This window comes from Oryctolagus cuniculus, chromosome 9 (assembly GCF_964237555.1).
Source record: "Oryctolagus cuniculus chromosome 9, mOryCun1.1, whole genome shotgun sequence".
In the NCBI taxonomy this organism is placed as follows: domain Eukaryota; kingdom Metazoa; phylum Chordata; class Mammalia; order Lagomorpha; family Leporidae; genus Oryctolagus; species Oryctolagus cuniculus.
Genome location: NC_091440.1, coordinates 66,407,397 through 66,425,281, shown reverse-complemented (window position 1 = coordinate 66,425,281; position 17,885 = coordinate 66,407,397). Strand labels below are relative to the sequence as shown.

The window sequence follows — 17,885 nt, the reverse complement described above, 5'->3', positions numbered from 1 at the left end:
CCTGCAGTGTTCTGCTTTGGGGCAGAAAAGCATATTCTGAGATTGATCTGAGATGAGTTAATTCAGCACTGTTGGGCTGTCATGACCCGGGGAAACAGTTGTTTTCATTTTCAGTTATAGCGTCATGATATACTTGGGCTTTTTATATAGTATAGCTAAAATACTTGGGAAAAGAGTATTTTTGGTTAACAGAAAAAGAGGTTGGGTATATGATAAAATTGCATTGAAAATTCAGTTTAATTGAGGATACATCATACTAGACATTTTGATGTAGTGGCTTCTCAATATTTCACACAAATCAGTAATGCAAATATAGATCTATAGCTAATCACAGTTTAGATTTTTAAATTTGGAAGTTTTTTCTCCTTTCATCATCATTCTACCCACTCCTGTAGAAGTTTATTATAGCTAAGTATTTATTACCATGTTATATAATACTGTCACATTAAAATGCCAGCATTTTATCCCACTCCAAATGTTTCAAGTGTAAATGTAATCAAGTTACATTGTGAGACCATTATCCTCTTTTAAAAAGATCTTAAATTACTAGAGCAGTTGGTAAATCAGTTTCATCAAGTTACTTCCAAGGCTGAAACAGTTAACTTTTTTTAAAGTAATTTATTTTAAGTTGTATAATGTCTAATATCTGTATTGAAAAGCCATGTTTGTGTGGAAAGCAAATGAAAATATCCAGGGCAGTTTTGCTCTAATGCTGGAAGTCACGGCCAGAACTGCTTCTTCAGTAAATGCTATTAGCTAGCGTTTGTTTTTTCTTTCCTTTTTTTTAAATGAGAGGCTTCCATCACCTGATTTCTTGATTAATTACAAGATGTTGCCTTTGCCATTCCCATTTGTGTTGCACCTCATCCTCACTTACTATGTCCTTTGGAAGTGAACTTTCTTCAGGTGTGATGGCAATTAACTCGTATATACCGTTACAGATAGCATCGCTATTGGCAATTCCAAGTAACTTATTTTTTAGATGAAAGATGTTAAATACCTATTTAGCAAAACTTCTATGAATTGTAATTTTCATGAGAAAATTTGTTAATCTGTTCTGAATTATGGCCCCTAATGCAACTAAGTCTATTTGGGCTCCTACAGCTGTTTGGTTTTGTTTGCATTTGGATCAGAAAGCCAAATCCTGCCAACATTTTACGAATCTCAAAAGTTCTAAACAAAGCTTTTCTGAAAAAAAAGATGTTCGTTCTTGGAGTTGAATTCTAAGTAGAATTCACTAATTTTCCTCTCTGGCATTAAGGAACTAATTCTTTTTTTCTGATTGTACACAATCCACCTTAACCAAAATAAGTTCATCTTCTATCTTTCTGAGTTTGCCCTCACCCCAGCACTACACAATCCCATCTCAAACAGGTTGAAATTAACCTAAACTGGTTTTATTGTTTCTTTTCCTGCCAGGAACTATGCCATAGGTTTCCTACCTGAGGCACTTACAGCTTTAATTTTGAGTTTGCCTATTGGTAGGGCTTCAGAAGGCTTTGTTCTGATACTCAGAATCTGTGTGCTTCTGACTCCTCACAAAATTCTTTTTCTTGGTCTCTGAGCATTACAAGTTCACCCTGCAGGAAAGTCAGATAAACCTCACCTAAGCTGTACCAGCCCTCCTGCTTGCCCTGTTTTGCATATTCTCCTATAAATCTCTAACATGCAGCATGTTGGGGTCAAAATTGGAATATTTATGAAAGTAAAGCTAACTGACTTGTTGATCTTTAGATATGGATTTCAAGGGGAAGCCAAGAAACAAGAATAAGAGAGATAGGCATTCAGTTAGTGGTTAAGTTGCTTGTATCCCATATGAAAGTACTCAGGTTTGATACTAGCCTCCAGCTTCTTGCTAATGCCAAACCAAGAACTAAACAGCTGTGTTGCTGCCAGCTATGAGAGAGACCTGAACTGGGTTCTTATCTTGTAGGTTCGGCCTTGGCCCACCACTGGCCATTGTGGGCATTTGGGAAGTGAATCAGTAGATAAAAATTTTCTTTTTCTCTCTCTTTCACTCCCTCTCTGTACATCTGTCTGTTGCTCTATCAAATAAATAATTTTTTAAAAAGAATGAAGAATGTGAAGGGACTTCAGAAAGTTTATGGAAAAGCAAAATTAAAAGATAAGTTTATTTTGTTTGCAAAACATTTTTGAAATCTATTTGTAGCTTTTTTTGGAATTTGTATTTTCCATGAACTTTTTCAAAGTTCCTCATATATTCCTCCCTCATTTCCATCATGGGGAATGTCTGTCTGGATGAGTTTTAATGCCATATGTTAAGATGAGGATATCTGGAAAAGGGAAGAGATTCAAGAGAATAAGGATTTTATTGGAACACGTAACATTGGGGCTATTACTAGATTTCTATGTGGACCTATGAAGGACAGAGTAAGATAGATGGGGGAAAGTGACACATGTGGGAGAGATCAGGTGATCATAACCGAGCTGAGATCAAGAGGAAGAGAAGAAGATAGGTGGAGACTGGATTACCCTTTTTTCCCTCCAGCTTAATGTTGAGGGCAGCAGCAGGTACAGTGGCAAAAGCACAGAGAGACTAAAATTCCAGCACATGCAGGGAACAACTGAGAATTGCAGATAGGAAAGGAGGTCATGGAAGCGACCCAGGCCCAGGTGTGAGGCTTTCTGAAAAGGGACTGGTGACTAAGGGAAGATTGAGTTACCTTGCATCTGGTGTGGGGTTGCCCTATGCTTACCTGTGGGTGTGCCTGGAACTGGTACTAACCTTGAGCCAAGATAAGGATGAAAAATAGTGCATGCAATTTCTACATGATGTGTTGATGAAGGTCCAAAACATTCCTCAGTGCACTTTCACTACTTTCTTTGCATTGTCTACTGAAAATATGTAACCGATTTAACTGGTTATACAGCTGGGGTTTAGCCACCTGGCCAGAGGATACACAAGATCCTTCAATCCACTTGCGTTTTGCTTCTCTGAGACCAGTGTATCTTAGTAGGTGCCATGAGGTTAACAAATCAAAGATGAAGACAACTCATGCTGTCAAGAGAGGATTCTGACAATTGCATCTGGAAGTCTCTGATCTCTCTGATGGTTGCCTACACTTTTTTTATCCTGAGAACTGTCTGCTAGCTTTCATTATAAGTTAAATGAGCAGCCCCCATGGAGTTTCATGAGTCCTTTCTGTTCTCACACTCTAAATAGTTGCTGTAGTGACAAATTTCATGGGCAGGGCTGAAAAGAAGGTGATCCCAGCAATGTCAATTTTAGAAGTGCGTCAGGCTACGGGGTTGGTTAAAATCTTTGGTGTGTTCAGAGTAACTCCTCAGCCACTCCCTGAGAAAAATGAAAGTGGTCCTATTCCCTAGAGAAAAGGATGCACAATGGCATCTTTGCAGGCAGTACATGGCATGGCCAATGGCATGTAGTCAGCGCTGAGCAAGATGTTTATGAAAGATGATAATGAATAAAGACTGAACAAATCAGGAGAGATTGTCATAGAAGTGGTATTCCCTGCAGACCTATAACCCCAGAGTGTAATTCCAGTCAGAATAGAGTGTGACTTCTCCAACAAGCCTAGCATCCCCTTGCTTCATAGTGCACCTGCTGTTTCTTCTTCGTACACTCTTTCTGCACATATCCTCTAAGTTCACTCCCTCACTTTGTCTAATCTATGCACTGCTGAAAGCAAACCTGTGCAGACCATTATGTTTAAAACAATGCCTCCCAACCCATTTCCCTCTATCCTTTATGTGGCTTCATTTTTCTTCATAACATGTCACTACTTGATTTTATATTATGTGTACATCTGATTGTGTATTTGATGGTGGTCACACCAGAATGGCAGCTCCATTTGAGTACATGCCTATGTGTCTTGTTCACTGCTGTAGCTCTTGTAATGGGAACACTGTCTGGCACATAACAGAAAGTGGAGAAAAAGGTACCCTATTGCAGTGTTGGTAAGAATGTAAACTGGTGCAACCATTATGGAAGATATACTAGAAAATGGGTATACCATATGACCCAGCTATCACATTCCTAGGGATATACCTAAAGGAAATGAAAGCAGCATCTAAAAGAGTTACTTGCACACCCATGTTTATAGCAGCTCAATTCACAATAGCTAAGTATGCAAACAATCTAGCTGCCATAAGTGATGACATTTGCAATAAAACTGATGAAACTTGAGGTCACCATGCTAGGTGAAATAAGGCAGACAAAAAAGAGAAAAATAGTCTCTCATTTGTGGTAGATAATTTATATAATACTGTAGTTTTAATATCCTGTAATTATTTTTAAACTTCCTGTATATGAAGGAAATGGATACCTTTTAATTTTATTATTGTTTATAGCCCCTGCCTATATTCCTGTTGAACTATGGTCTTGTTACATTTTACTTATTGAACTCTTTATTTAGTGGAACATTAAGCCTTCAAATATAATGTAAATTAAAAATATCATCTCAAAATTTTAAGAAAAAAAGAAAAAATGAGGAAAGAATGAAAGTATCATTATATTCTTAGAATTGTAGGCAACCCTTGGCAGCCTGTGAACATGGTGCAGTGAGTGGCTTGGGGCCTTCGGGCCATGGCCTGCAGCCTGGTGGCAGCCTCTGCACCGCCACACCCTGCTCCCCTCTGCCCTGCCATCTGTGCACAGAGGCCATCTGGACGCTGCACAAGGGACCAGCTCTGCTCCCGGTGGATAAATTCACAGAGAAATATGAATGGATAACAACAGAAAATGGTACTGGAACAGTGGGAATCAGCAGTTTTGCACAGGAAACTTTGGGAGATGTTGTTTATTGCAAATTGGCCTGAAATTGGGACAAAATTGAAAGAGATGAGCTTGGTGCTTTGGAAAGTGTGAAAGTTGCTAGTGAACTCTCTTTTCCTCCATCAGGGGAAGTAACTGAAATCAATGAAGTCCTTGCAGAAAACCCAGGACTCATCTACCAAGCTTGTTATGAAGATGGTTGGCTGATCAAGATGACACTGAGTAACCCTTCAGAAGTAGATGAACTAATGAGTGAAGAAGCCTTTGAGAAATACATAAAATCTATTGAGGAATGAAAGTGGAACCCTTCCATGAACTAGTATGGAACGACATAACCCAGCACAGTGTTATCTTAAATTAGTGGCAGTCAGAACTTGAAATAGCAACTTTTAGCAATATCGATGGGAAGAAATACTTTCAACTCTGCTAGTGGAAGAAAATCTCCCCTAACTTTGTAATGACTACAGATGGACACAATGCACATCTTTTTCACAGTACCTTGTGATTTTTATTCTAGGCTCTAGGCACTAGTATTCAGAATACATGAAGTTTTCTGTGGTAAAAACTAGTTATACAAATAATGTAATTCAAGGGTAACATTGTTATCTTAAGCCTTATGTAATATTCTAATTTGCCTATACCCATCCCTGGATTGGGGTCAAAATATGTAATAATCTTTCCATTGGAAGTAACTGGGAATGCAGAACAGATTTTGTTATTTGTACAGTGCCAGAGAAAGAACAACACTATCCTAATTTTGCAATATATTGCAATTATACAGTGAAGCAGCTCTACTGCAAAGTAAGAAATAGTGAAACTTTCAACTTCCTCATTAATCATATTTTGTTAATTTTTGATTAAGGGATTTGGCTAGTATCTATGAAAATGCTGATTTTAATTTATAGAAAGTTATGTTTTAAAATAAAATTTAAACCATAACAATGAAAGGTTCCAAGAAATGTTTCCTTTTAGTTGCAAATTAATGCTGGTAGAATCAAGGACTTCTGTCAACTTCAATATAGGCAGAAAGAAATCACTGACTTTTCATCATGCTAGATTAGAAATGAGAAGAGGAAAAACAAAGAAATGGGAGCTTTTTTGATCAGCATAGCACATGGTATTCTTTAGAAGTTTCTGCTTAAGAAATGGGAGCAGATATGGCCAGCAATGAGGGCCTGTGAGTTGCAGCACTGACTCAGACATGGAGTGTTTTTAAAGCTGAACCACTGCTTACTTAGGTGGTCAAATGTCATTTTCAAGTGGCTAATATACATGGCATATTTACTGTCTCCAAATTAGTCAACTATAACAGTTTCAGTTAAATACATATACAATTAAATAGATATTCATACACACACAAGAATTTTATCTGTGAACTACAATGAATCTGTTCTCTTTATATTAATATCACATTAATATGAGAATTGGAAAAAACGAAAAATGCCTTAGACCTCTATGAGTCACAATGACTTGAACAGTCTTTGCCCTGACTGTCCAGAAACAGCTTTTTTTTTTTTTTTTTACTATTTTCGTTTTCTAATTAATGCCATTGTTGAACTCTTTACAAAACACAGAATTATTCATAGGTGTTTAAATCCAATTGAAGGCCGGTGCCACGGCTCCCTAGGCTAATCCTCTGTCTGCGGCGCCGGCACCCCAGGTTCTAGGCCCAGTTGGGGTGCCAGATTCTGGTTCCAGTTGCTCCTCTTCCAGTCCAGCTCTCTGCTGTGGCCCAGGAAGGCAGTGGAGGATGGCCCAAGTGCTTGGGCCCTGTATCCGCATGGGAGACCAGGAGAAGCACCTGGCTCCTGGCTTCAGATCGGCGCAGTGCGCCGGCCGTAGTAGCCATTTGGGGAGTGAACCAAAGGAAGGAAGGCCTTTCTCTCCGTCTCTCTCTCTCTAACTCTGCCTGTCAAAAAAAAAAATCCAATTGAAAATTGATCCCAGTAAAATATAAGAATGGGAATAAGAGAGGGAGGAGATGTACAGTTTGGCACACATTCCTACAGATTTACTCCTAAGGGTAAAGCTAAAAACTTGCATGGGACTCCAAATTCCATTAAGCTGGATGGTACTAATGCCATCTCACTAGTTAAAGTAATCGTTTTAAGTGTGTAATTACATAGATAGGAATAAGTGTCAGAGGGATCACATAAATAAGACCAAGTATCCAGTAATCACAATAGATAGGATTAAAAAGGAGAGAATGATCCAACATGGGAAGCAGGCCACACAGCATACTATTAGAATGACAAATGCCCTAAACAGCACTATGGATTCAGAATTAGCCCTTAAGGCATTTGGATCTAGCTAAAAAGCCCATGAGAGGGTTTCAGGCATGGAAAGCCAAGATACTGTGGCAAAAAATGACTTACATGAAGGATCTTTGTGAGTGAGATCCCAGCGCGAAGATCAGGCCATCAAAGAAGGCAGTAACTTTCTCTGAAGGGAGGAAAGAAAGAAATTCCACTTTGCTTATGATCCTGTCTAAATACTGACAGTTTGTGGACTCAAAAGGCTTCCATAGCCTTGGCAGCTCATGACAAGAGCCTTGGGTGATCACTGACTTCATAAATAAGAGTGTCGACTATTAAATCAACAACAGGAGTCACTGTGCACTTAATCCCCATGTAGGACCTCTGTCCTTAATGAGTTGTACTATGAGAATTAACAGTAAAACTTGTCTTCAAACAGTATTTTATACTTTGTGTGTCTGTGTGGGTGCAAACTGTGGAAATCTTTACTTAGTATAGAGTTGGTCTTCTTTATATAAAAATAATTCAAAATGAATCTTAATGGAAAATGGGGTGGGAGAGGGAGTAGGAGGTGGGAAGGGAGTGGGGGTGGGAGAGTGCATACGGGAGAAAGAACTGCTGTATTCCTAAAGCTGTACCTATGAAATTTATAGTTATTAAATAAAAGCTTTCTAAAAAAATATTTGTTGGGTGGTTAAATTTTCATACCTTCACATGAGTTTCAGCTGTGTCTGGTTGGACATTAGTGTCATCACCTATCCTGATTTACCCAGAATTATTACTAAGGAGAGCAGGAAGACGTTCACTCTAAATCTTGGGTGAATTGGTTATTCCATTCAGCTTTTACTTCAGCTTCCTGTTTATTCATTTATTTGTTGCAAATATTTATTAAGTGCAAATTATGTAAAAGGCATTGGTTTGAGTACTAGAAATACAGCAATGAGCAAATCAGATAGGGCACCTGCAGTTTTGAAGCTTATATTCCATAGCAGAGGTATTAGGTTGTACGAATGGAGAAGGGGGATGGCGAGGCCTTATACAACCTGTCAATCACACTGCACATGCATAGAAAGATGCTCATCCATGGGCACAAATATTGTTCAGGAGAGATGTAGGGCAGGGTGGAGGTTGAGTCTTTGCAGAAGTGGAAGATCCAGTGACTTCCACCACGGACTCCGGTGCCCTGGATTCTGGTCAACTCTTCCACTCAGTCATCAGCTAAGACATAGCAAAGCCTGTGTAAGTTTCAACTCACAAATATTTTAACCAATTTTTCCTATTAAGATTATTAACAGGTAAATGACAGATGATTGGAACCACCAACCAATTTTTCCTATTAAGATTATTAACAGGTAAACAACGGATGATTGGAAACATTAGCAGAGCTGCCCTATGGCAAAGCTAAGGAAGGCCAATTCCTGTTTCACACAGCAACCTCTGTGCCTGAGACATTATGCTGCAGGTTCTTTCAGGTCAAAATTCAATAGCTCGAAACTGTCCCTCACCTCTCCCAAATTCTTCTCTATTCCTCTATTCAGAATTATTAACCCTTTGCCTTATTCCTCTGTGCTTTATGCAAAGAACAAAAGAAAAAAATCTTTGTTGTTACAGACATATACATGTGTGTTGGTAGATCATCAATCAGCAAATAGCTATGTGCAACTTAACAGTAGTTCCCTGAGGTAAACTGAGGTAATTTAGGGAATCTGGTGGTTGAAATTTAATGAATTAAGTCATGTCTGCTACATTGGGTCAGCCTTGACCAGCAACAAGAGCTGCCAAGTGCATTTTAATTCACTTCAGCTCTCACTCTTCCTAGTTTTTCCCCCTGGCTGTGCTCTATTTCTTTTGGTCCTTAGGCCTGTGTGCCCATGAGTAACAAAACAGATGACAGACATTGTGACTGTCAGTATACAACTTCCCTTCTCTTCAGAAGGTTTAGCAGTCTCACTATTATTGTGGGATATAGGTGAGGAAGGCATTTGAAGATCCCCAGGCTCCCTGCAAGCCCTGTTCTACTCTTCAGCATCCCAGCAGAGGGGATTAGTTATGCAAATGAGCACTCCCTAGCAGAGAGGTTGGGGGAGGTGTGGAGGGGAGGAGAACAGTACAGAGAAGTGCTAGACAGGAATTAGGCCAAGAATATCCACACTTCCCATATTGAGAAAGTTCTCAGGGATTATTTTGTCTTTCCTGACAAGTTGAATATCATTTGAAAGTCTGCTTTTAAAACTTCTTTTATATTTTTATTCTATTCTGGCTCCTGTTATAGAAAGAATGGGAATTTTTAAATGCTGTTTTTTGTTTTAGATTTTTGAATGTCTATGTCTTCTTTTAAGAGAACCTCATGGAAAAATAACAGTGATATTGGTCATGTTAATGTTTTACATTTCATGAGATAAACCGGTCCAGTCTTCTTGTTATATTTTTGGGTTAGCATATTCTGAGTCAAAGATGAAATCTACTGATAGTGTTGGTGGAGACAGTGATGGATTTTTACCAAGTATGTCTTGTGCTCTAAGGTCTAACTGACCTGGCAGTCCTAGGGCAGAGGTCCTCATAACAGCCTTGTCTGCATGTGGCTGTGTTGAAAGGCTGAAGACCCTTAGGACAAAGGCTACAGAGGCAATGTTTGCATTGCCAGTAAGCACCCGGGTCTTGTAGAGTAGTGTAAACCTTTGACACAGTTTTAACCTTTATGGATGTGCATGGTGAAAATGTCTCACAATCTCTTAGGGCATAACTAGACCTAAAATGTAAAAAAAGTAAAAGCAAAATAATAGATTCTCAAAGACCATTTGCTCATATATAACTAAATCTTTTTAACACAACAGTATTTATAGAGGACCTACTACTTGCTTAAAATTATGCTGGATCCTAGATGTATGAGGCTAAGTAAAAAAAAAAAAGTCTTTCCCCTAACAGAGCAAGACTTTAGTGGAGGAGAGATAAATAGACCACATGTAACTGTAGAAGTAAAAATTGTAAATGTGAGAAAGGAAAACAGTGGTTTTCTATTAAAAAAAATCTGGAAGGATTTAATATAGATGGGGATGGGGTGGTCAAGAATCGTCTCTTGAGAAAGTTATACTGGAGATGAGATTGGGATGATGAACAGAAACTAATGTGAAGCTAGGGATGTTCTAAGTAGAAGGAACAGAACAGATAACATCCAGAATATAAAGAGTATTGGGTTGGAAGAACCAGAAGATTTAGCACTTAGGAGAGAGTGTCATGAGATGAGGGCAGAATTGGTTGTGGGGAAGACCACATAGGTCCATATACACTAACTTATGAGTTTAGATTTTAGTTGAAATTATTTATAGTATGGTAGGGAATATATGACAATTTAATTCAAGTGACAAAAAGATAATTCTTACTACCATGAGGCAAAAAATTGGCAAGAAGGATGGGAGGAGAGGGAGAAAGGAGACCAGAGTGGAGATCCTCATGAAGTTTGGACAATGATATCAGCTTAACTATCATGGTGTCAATGAGAGAAATGAGAAATTTGAGAGATCTACCTTCTTATCTATGAGGATTTGTGCTGCAGGGTTTGCCAAAACTGGTGGCGGGTGTGAAGTTAAAAGGTTGGGAGAGTAAAAGGGAATTCCCAACAATGATATCCAATTTAACTCTCCCAGTTAAAGAATGGATAATGGAGACATGATTGATATAAAAAGATTGGATTTCTCTTTGTTTAAAAATATACAAAACTAATTTAACAAATTTAAAACTAAGGGGGAACAGATTTTACAATTAGGTGAAGTAGGACTCAGGCTACAAAAATATTAACTAAAATATAGACCAATGATTTATAGCACTAAGTGTCATTACACAGCAGCAATATTTATAGAGTAATTTGGAGAAAATGTTCTAGTGTAACCTATACTCTCAAATGCTTTAATTCACTACTCTAAGGTGCATATAGAAATACATGTTAGACTTATTTCCTTAAAAATGTAAACACATCATGTTTTCATATACACATTTTGATATAGGCAGTCAGATTGGCTTAGGTTGATTAGATTTGTGGGCTGGAGATAATACCTTCACTCTGCCCCCTTTTGTGATCTCATGCCCCACCTGACCTCACCTGTATATAACCACTACATAACCACTCCCCTTTTGGAAGCAGATAAAAGGTGTGGAGTGACAGGTCTCACTCTCTGCTTCCCTGACTGCACTATGTCACCTGTGCTAACTGCATGCTTGCTCCACGTGGCTCCCAGCCTGCCCTCTGCCTGGTATGGACTCAACTTAGTTTCTAGACTTCTTTCTTTGCTAGACTTCTTTTCTTCCCTAAAAAAGTTCTTATTTTCCTGCATATTTCTCTTGCTGAGTAAATAATAAAAACTGTCCTATGCTGTTTCATCTATAAGCAGCCAATATTTTGAATTTTTATCTAAATATATGGCAAAAACCCTCAAAATTTTCAGTAATGGTCCCTGACTTTGATTTGACACTCATGAAATGCAAACACATTCACAATAGCTACAAAAAAATTAAATACCTTGGAATAAATTCAATCAAAGGAATAAAAGATCGCTGGGATGAAAATTATAAAACATTAAAGAAAGAAATAGAAGTAGATACAAAAATAAATGGAAAAATCTTCCAGGTTTGTGGATTGCAAGAATTAATATCAAATGTCCATGCTACTGAAAACATTTTACAGATTCAATGCAATCCCAATCAAAATACTAAGGATATTATTCTCAGATCTAGAAAAAAATGCTAAAATGCATATGGAAACACAGAGTCCCCAAATAGCTAAGGCAAGTTTATACAACAGAAACAAAGCCGGAGGTATCTCAATACCAGATTTCAAGACATACTACAGGGCAGGTATAATCAAAATTTCCTGTTGCTGGCACAAAAATAGAAATATAGATGAATAGAACAAAATAGAAACTCCAGAAATCAATCCATGCATCTATAACCAACTTATCTTTGACAAATTAGAGCTAAAATCATTCCCTGGGTCAAGGACAGTCTCTTAACAAATGGTGCTGTGAAAAACTGGATCTCCACATAGAAAAGATTGAAACTAGATTCCTACCATACACCTTACACAAAAATCCACTCAAAATGAATGAAAGACCTAAATCTATGACTCAATACCATTACAATTACTAGAAAACATTAGGGAAACTCTGCAAGACATTAGCATAGGCAAAGACTTCTTGGAAAAGACCCCAGAAGCATGGGCAATCAAAACCAAACTTGACAAGTGAGATTAAATTGAGCTGAGAAGCTTCTGCACTGCAAAAGAAACACTTAGCAAAGCAAAGAGGCAGCAAACAGAATAGGAGAAAATATGTGCAAATTATGCAACCGATAAAGGGTTAAGATCCTGAATCTATAAAGAGATCAAGAAATTTAACAACAACAAAAAAATCCCATTAAGAAATGGGCAAAGGATTGCACAGGCATTTTTTTCTTTTTTCTTTTTATTTTTTTAACAGGCAGAGTGGACAGTGAGAGAGACAGAGAAAAAGGTCTTCCTTTTTCCATTGGTTCACCCCCAAATGGCCGCTTGCACAGGCATTTTTTCAAGAGAGGAAATTCAAATGGGCATTGAACACATGGAAAAAAATGCTCAGGATCACTAGCCATCAGAGAAATGCAAAGCAAACCACAATGAAGTTTCACCTTACCCCAGTTAGAACAGCTCTCTACAGAAATCTACAAAAAATAAATGCTGGATAGGATTTGGGCAAAAAGGTACCGTAATCCATTGTTGGTTGGAATGTAAACTCGTCCAGCCACTGTGGAAGACAGTATGGAGATACCTCAGGAATCTAAATACAGACCTACTACATAATCCAGCCATCCAACTCCTGAATTTACACAAGCCAAAAGAAATCAGCATATGAAAGAGTTATCTGTATTTCCATGTTAATTTCAACTCAATTCATAATAGCTAAGATATGGATTCACCCTAGATGTCCATCAACTGTTGACTGGACAAATAAATTATGTCATATATACACTATAGATTACTGTCAGTGATTTTAAAAAAATGAAATCCAATCTTTTGCAACAAAATGGATGCAGTGAAAACCATTATACATAATGAAATTAGCCAGTCCCAAAAAGATAAATACCATATGTTTTCCCTGATCTGTGGTAACTAAGAGAGTACCTAAAATGTAGTGTATTGGAGTGAAATTGGTATTTTTAGATTTGATGACTGTAATAGCCCTTGTCTCTACTGCTGAAGAACAACTTTTTTTCTTCATACTATTTTGAACTCTTTATATTCATAAGATTAACCCTAACTAAGTAAAGTTAACTGAAAATAGATCTTTGTTAAAGAGAATCGAAAATGAATCTTGATGTGAATGGAAGGGGAGAGGGAGTGGGAGAGGGGAGGGTTGCGGGTGGGAGGGACGTTATGGGGGGGAAGCCATTGTAATCCATAAGCTGTACTTTGGAAATTTATATTCATTAAATAAAAGTTAAAAAAAAGAAAATAGATCTTTGTAAAATTAAGAGTAGGAATAGGAGAGGGAGGAGAAAGAAGGGTGGAAGCATGGGTGGGAGGGAGGGTAGGGTGGGAAGTATCACTATGTTCCTAAATCTGTACATATAAAATACATGAAATTTGTAAACCTCAAATAAAATTTTTAAAAAAAATGAAAAGAAAATTCTAAAATTTGAGAATATGCAGAAAACATTCACTGTCTCAATGCAATAAAACAGGAATCCATAAAAATAAAAATTACTTCTACATGGAAAGTTTAAATTTTATCAAAAATTATCAGAAGTAAGTGCAAAATTTAAAGTTGAAGTTTTAAAAAATCAATGTTAATAGCCGTGTTACAGATCAGAGTCTATAAAATATAGTTTAAGTAGTGGGGGTCAATTCATAATTACATATATTTTTAAATGTTTATTAATATAAAGAACAGATTTCATCTATTTCATACATATATTTCTCAGATAACAATACTTCCTTTTCCCTCCCCTCCCTCCCTCAATCCCCCTTCTTTCCTTTAAGTTTCTCAGGAATAATATGTAATTAATACATATGTATTCATGATTGTAAAAATATAAATATATTTGAATAATATAGTCTATAAATGTATTAAACATTGCCTCAAAAATTTAGAAAAAAATGAAAGGAAAATAAATAAAAATCTAATCAAAAAGACTGAAAAGGGGAGAAAAATATTAGAATTAAAGTTATTCACTTGAAGAAAAAATAAAATTAACTCAAAAATGTCCCTGGCAGCATACATCACCATTTGGAAAGATTTAAAAATAATTGTTTTGAAAAAAAAAAATGGATGGCATATTTAGTTAAAAGTTCAAAATGACAGGTTCTCACATTCAAATTAAAAGATCATTGGAGATAGAGTATGGAATATATTCGTATGACAGGAATATATTCTCAGAAGTACATCATTACATATTTGCCATTGTATGAACACTGTACAGTGAACTTACAGAAACTGAGACAGCATAGCCCACATACCTAGACTCCATAGTGCAGCCTTTTACTCCTAGACTGTAAACATATACAGCATGTTAACTCCACTGATTGCTATAGGCAATTATAATGCAATGGCATCTCTATGTCAAAACATAGTAAAGGTACATAAAAATATGGCATAAAAGAAAAACTAGTACACTGGTATAGAGCACTTAATCAGAATGGAGCTCGTGGGACAGGAAGTTGTTTTGGGTGTGTCACTGAGTGAGTGGTGAGAGATTGTGAAGGCCTGGGACATTCCTGTGTGCTCCTATAGACTTTATGAACACTGTACAATTAACCCTAAATTTATAAAAAATGTTCTGTGAATAGTAAATTTAGCTGAGCTTAATGTAATTTTTTACTTTATAAACTTTAAATTTTTTACCTTTTTCAACTCTTTTGAAATCATATTTGAAATCAAAAACATTGTACAAATGAGAAAAGGTGTTTTATTTATGTCTTTATAAGTTTTTTTTCTACTTGTTTTTAAGTTTTTAAACTCCTGTTGAAATTTAAGACACAAATAGACACATTAGCTTGGGCTCGCAAAGGGCTGTATCATCAATGTCACTATTCCCACCTCTTTGACAACAGAGCTGTCATCTCCTACGATAACAAGGCTTTCATTGAAAGATTTGCCTTGGGTTCTTCTTGAGGAAGATCACTCTACAGCAAACATGTTTATGGTTGCTTTCTTGTGTGTTTTTTTTTTTTAATCATAGTTTTTGCTTGTAAGCTGATAATGCACTGTGAATGTTTCTATTAATGAAAACCTTTCAGTTTCAAACTTTTTAAAGAAACTTTGAGGCATGAAGAAGCTTCTGTGAAACTCCGCACTGTGAATTTTCTTGTGAGTTCTTTTTTTCTTCTTCTGAAGTTGTCTTTTCTCTTACCTCTTGTTCCACTACATGTTCATGTTCTAGTTCCAGTAACTCATTAGCTAATTCCTTAGGAACCACCTCTAGGAGTTCCTCAATGTCATTCTCATTCACAGCACGATGGCAGCTGGTCACCCACCTCTGCGACTTCATGTTTCCTGAATAAATTCTTTCTGGCTGCAAGTTTCCACCCTGTATCCTTGCTGTACCACCTCCCACCCTTTTCCTTACATCATTGTGATCCTTCCAGAACTTTCATTGTCTTCCTCAGTTGCAGCAATGTCCTGTACAAAGATATTTCTCAGGTAGTCGGCCTTAAACTCCTACAACTCCTACAACTCCTCAGTTCATTTGTTGGAGCAAGAGGTCGTATTGGAGAGAGAAATATTTCTTTGATAATGTAAAAAAAAAATCAACATTAAAGGGAGGAAGGGTAGGATTACGATTAACAATAAAAAGAACCTGGAAAGATACGCTGTTCAACCAGTGCTTGTCCACTTTGTGGGCATGGCAGTTCAGGAAGGTGTTCTGGAAGTGAGTCATCCGTGACTTCTGATTGCTTCTAGGTTACACGAGGAGTGTCTGCTCATTGATAACCTTGAAGGCAGTGGGGTTCTTCCTGAGCCAGATCACGGAGTGTTTCAATTGGTAGCCTGAAACATTACCCCAAAGCCAGAGTGTTATCTCCTCTTTAAATTTTTGAAACATGATGTTGACTGGACCTCCTTATGGATGAAATGCCTTTCAGGTGTCTATTTCCAGAATAGGGAAATTTTGTCCATATTGAAGATTTGCAGTTTCCCACATTGAAGATTTGAAATTTTCCTCTATGCTCAGTTCCTCTAGGGGTTCCAAAACATTTGCAGCTGCTTTCACATTTGCTTTTGCAATCTTCTTACTTTACCATTATGTAATCGTACGGGACTGTCACGATAATGAAATATTTGAGACTGGGTAACTTTATAAAGAAAAGTGTCTATTTAGCTTGTATTTCTGGGAGATCAAAGACATGGTGCTAGCTCTGGCGAAGGTCTTACAGCAGTTGGGATTACAATGAGGAAAGTGTGTAAGAGAAAGAGCCACACTGAAAGCAGGGTGACAATCTTCATCCTTCCACTAGACCAGGCCTCTTAAAAGCCCCACAGCCTCTGAATGCTCTCATTCCGGAGACCTGGCCCCAGTACATGAAGCCTTCAGAACACGTTCAAACCATGTCCATTCTATAGTAGTAATGAATAACTAATCTTAAATCATATAAACTACCCAGACGTAGCAGTAAACTCAACGTCATAGTTGAGTAAGGCTTTCCTTTTGATATTGCAAAAAAAACTCTTCTTGAGCTGTAATTCTCACAGTGCTAAGAAGGGCATGGGTGTGCCTGGAATTCAGTCTAGGTCATTAGAAATTTCTCTATGTCTGATACATGCCCGTCTATGAGTTTTTGTTAGTCTTTCAGTGAAATATGCTTTAACGCTTTCTGCCACTTTATTCTTATTCTTCAAGACCATAGTGACCATAGAACGGGGCATAACTGATTGGTGAAATCTTCATCACCTATATTTCACTTTTGTAGTCCCTAGTCACTTTCTTTTAATTTCATTAAAACTATAGTAGTATATAATTCTTTACAATTTGGCCAGAATTTAAACCTAAGTTTGACAAAACACTTTATTTGCACCAAAACTGATTAACACTGCCATTTCTTTCCTTTTTAGTTTTGTTTATTTTTTCAAAATTTGGCTCTCTTATGGTTACAGTTTGCTTGCTTTCTCCCTCATTGCACTGTAAATACTGTGAGCTTATGACTTAATCTTACACATAATAGATTTCCTATAAATTCTTAATGAATAAATGGAATTAGGTTGGCAGGTATGAGATAAAGGCCTTTAAATTGCTGGTGACATCTTGACATCCCCAGTATCATAATCCTAAATAGAGAAACACCTATTCAAACACTTAATATCTACTGTAATCCAAATATCTGTGTAGCCATTGTTCAGGAAATGGTCTCAGGAATAAAAGGAAAGTATACCCGGTAATTTACAAGAAGATCCCTAAAAACAGCCTTTCAGTACAAGGTAAGTGAGATGACTATTTATTAGTGTAGAAGATGGGAAAATTGATGGATGCGAGGACTGGGCAAAGATTGACATTTTGTTCTGTTTTCATGATAACTACAGCTAAAAATACACATAGAGAAAAATGTATCCATTAGAAAGGACATCACAAGAATTATAAAAAGAACTCAGCATTAAAAGCTCTCATTGCTTAAAGACCATTCTTTCTAAAAACAAAGAAGGAGCTCGTAGATCACAGTCTATGACATTTAATATTCACCATCATCTTCTGCAAAAACTTTCAAAGCCATTGTTACATGGTGTGACACATTTGCACGTGCACACCACAAAACATGCATGTATATCACTCCTTTTTAAAAGAGATAGCAAAATAGAAATGTGTAAGAGGCCACATGACATAGAGGCTGAATATAAAAATAAAGAACAAGGGACGTC

General features: G+C 37.1%; 1 pseudogene; it reads left to right on the top strand.

Annotated features, from left to right (window-relative positions):
• The first annotated feature begins 3,820 nt into the window (after positions 1-3,820).
• Positions 3,821-7,496, top strand: LOC100341309 (glycine cleavage system H protein, mitochondrial-like; annotated as a pseudogene).
• Positions 7,497-17,885: the final 10,389 nt, after the last annotated feature.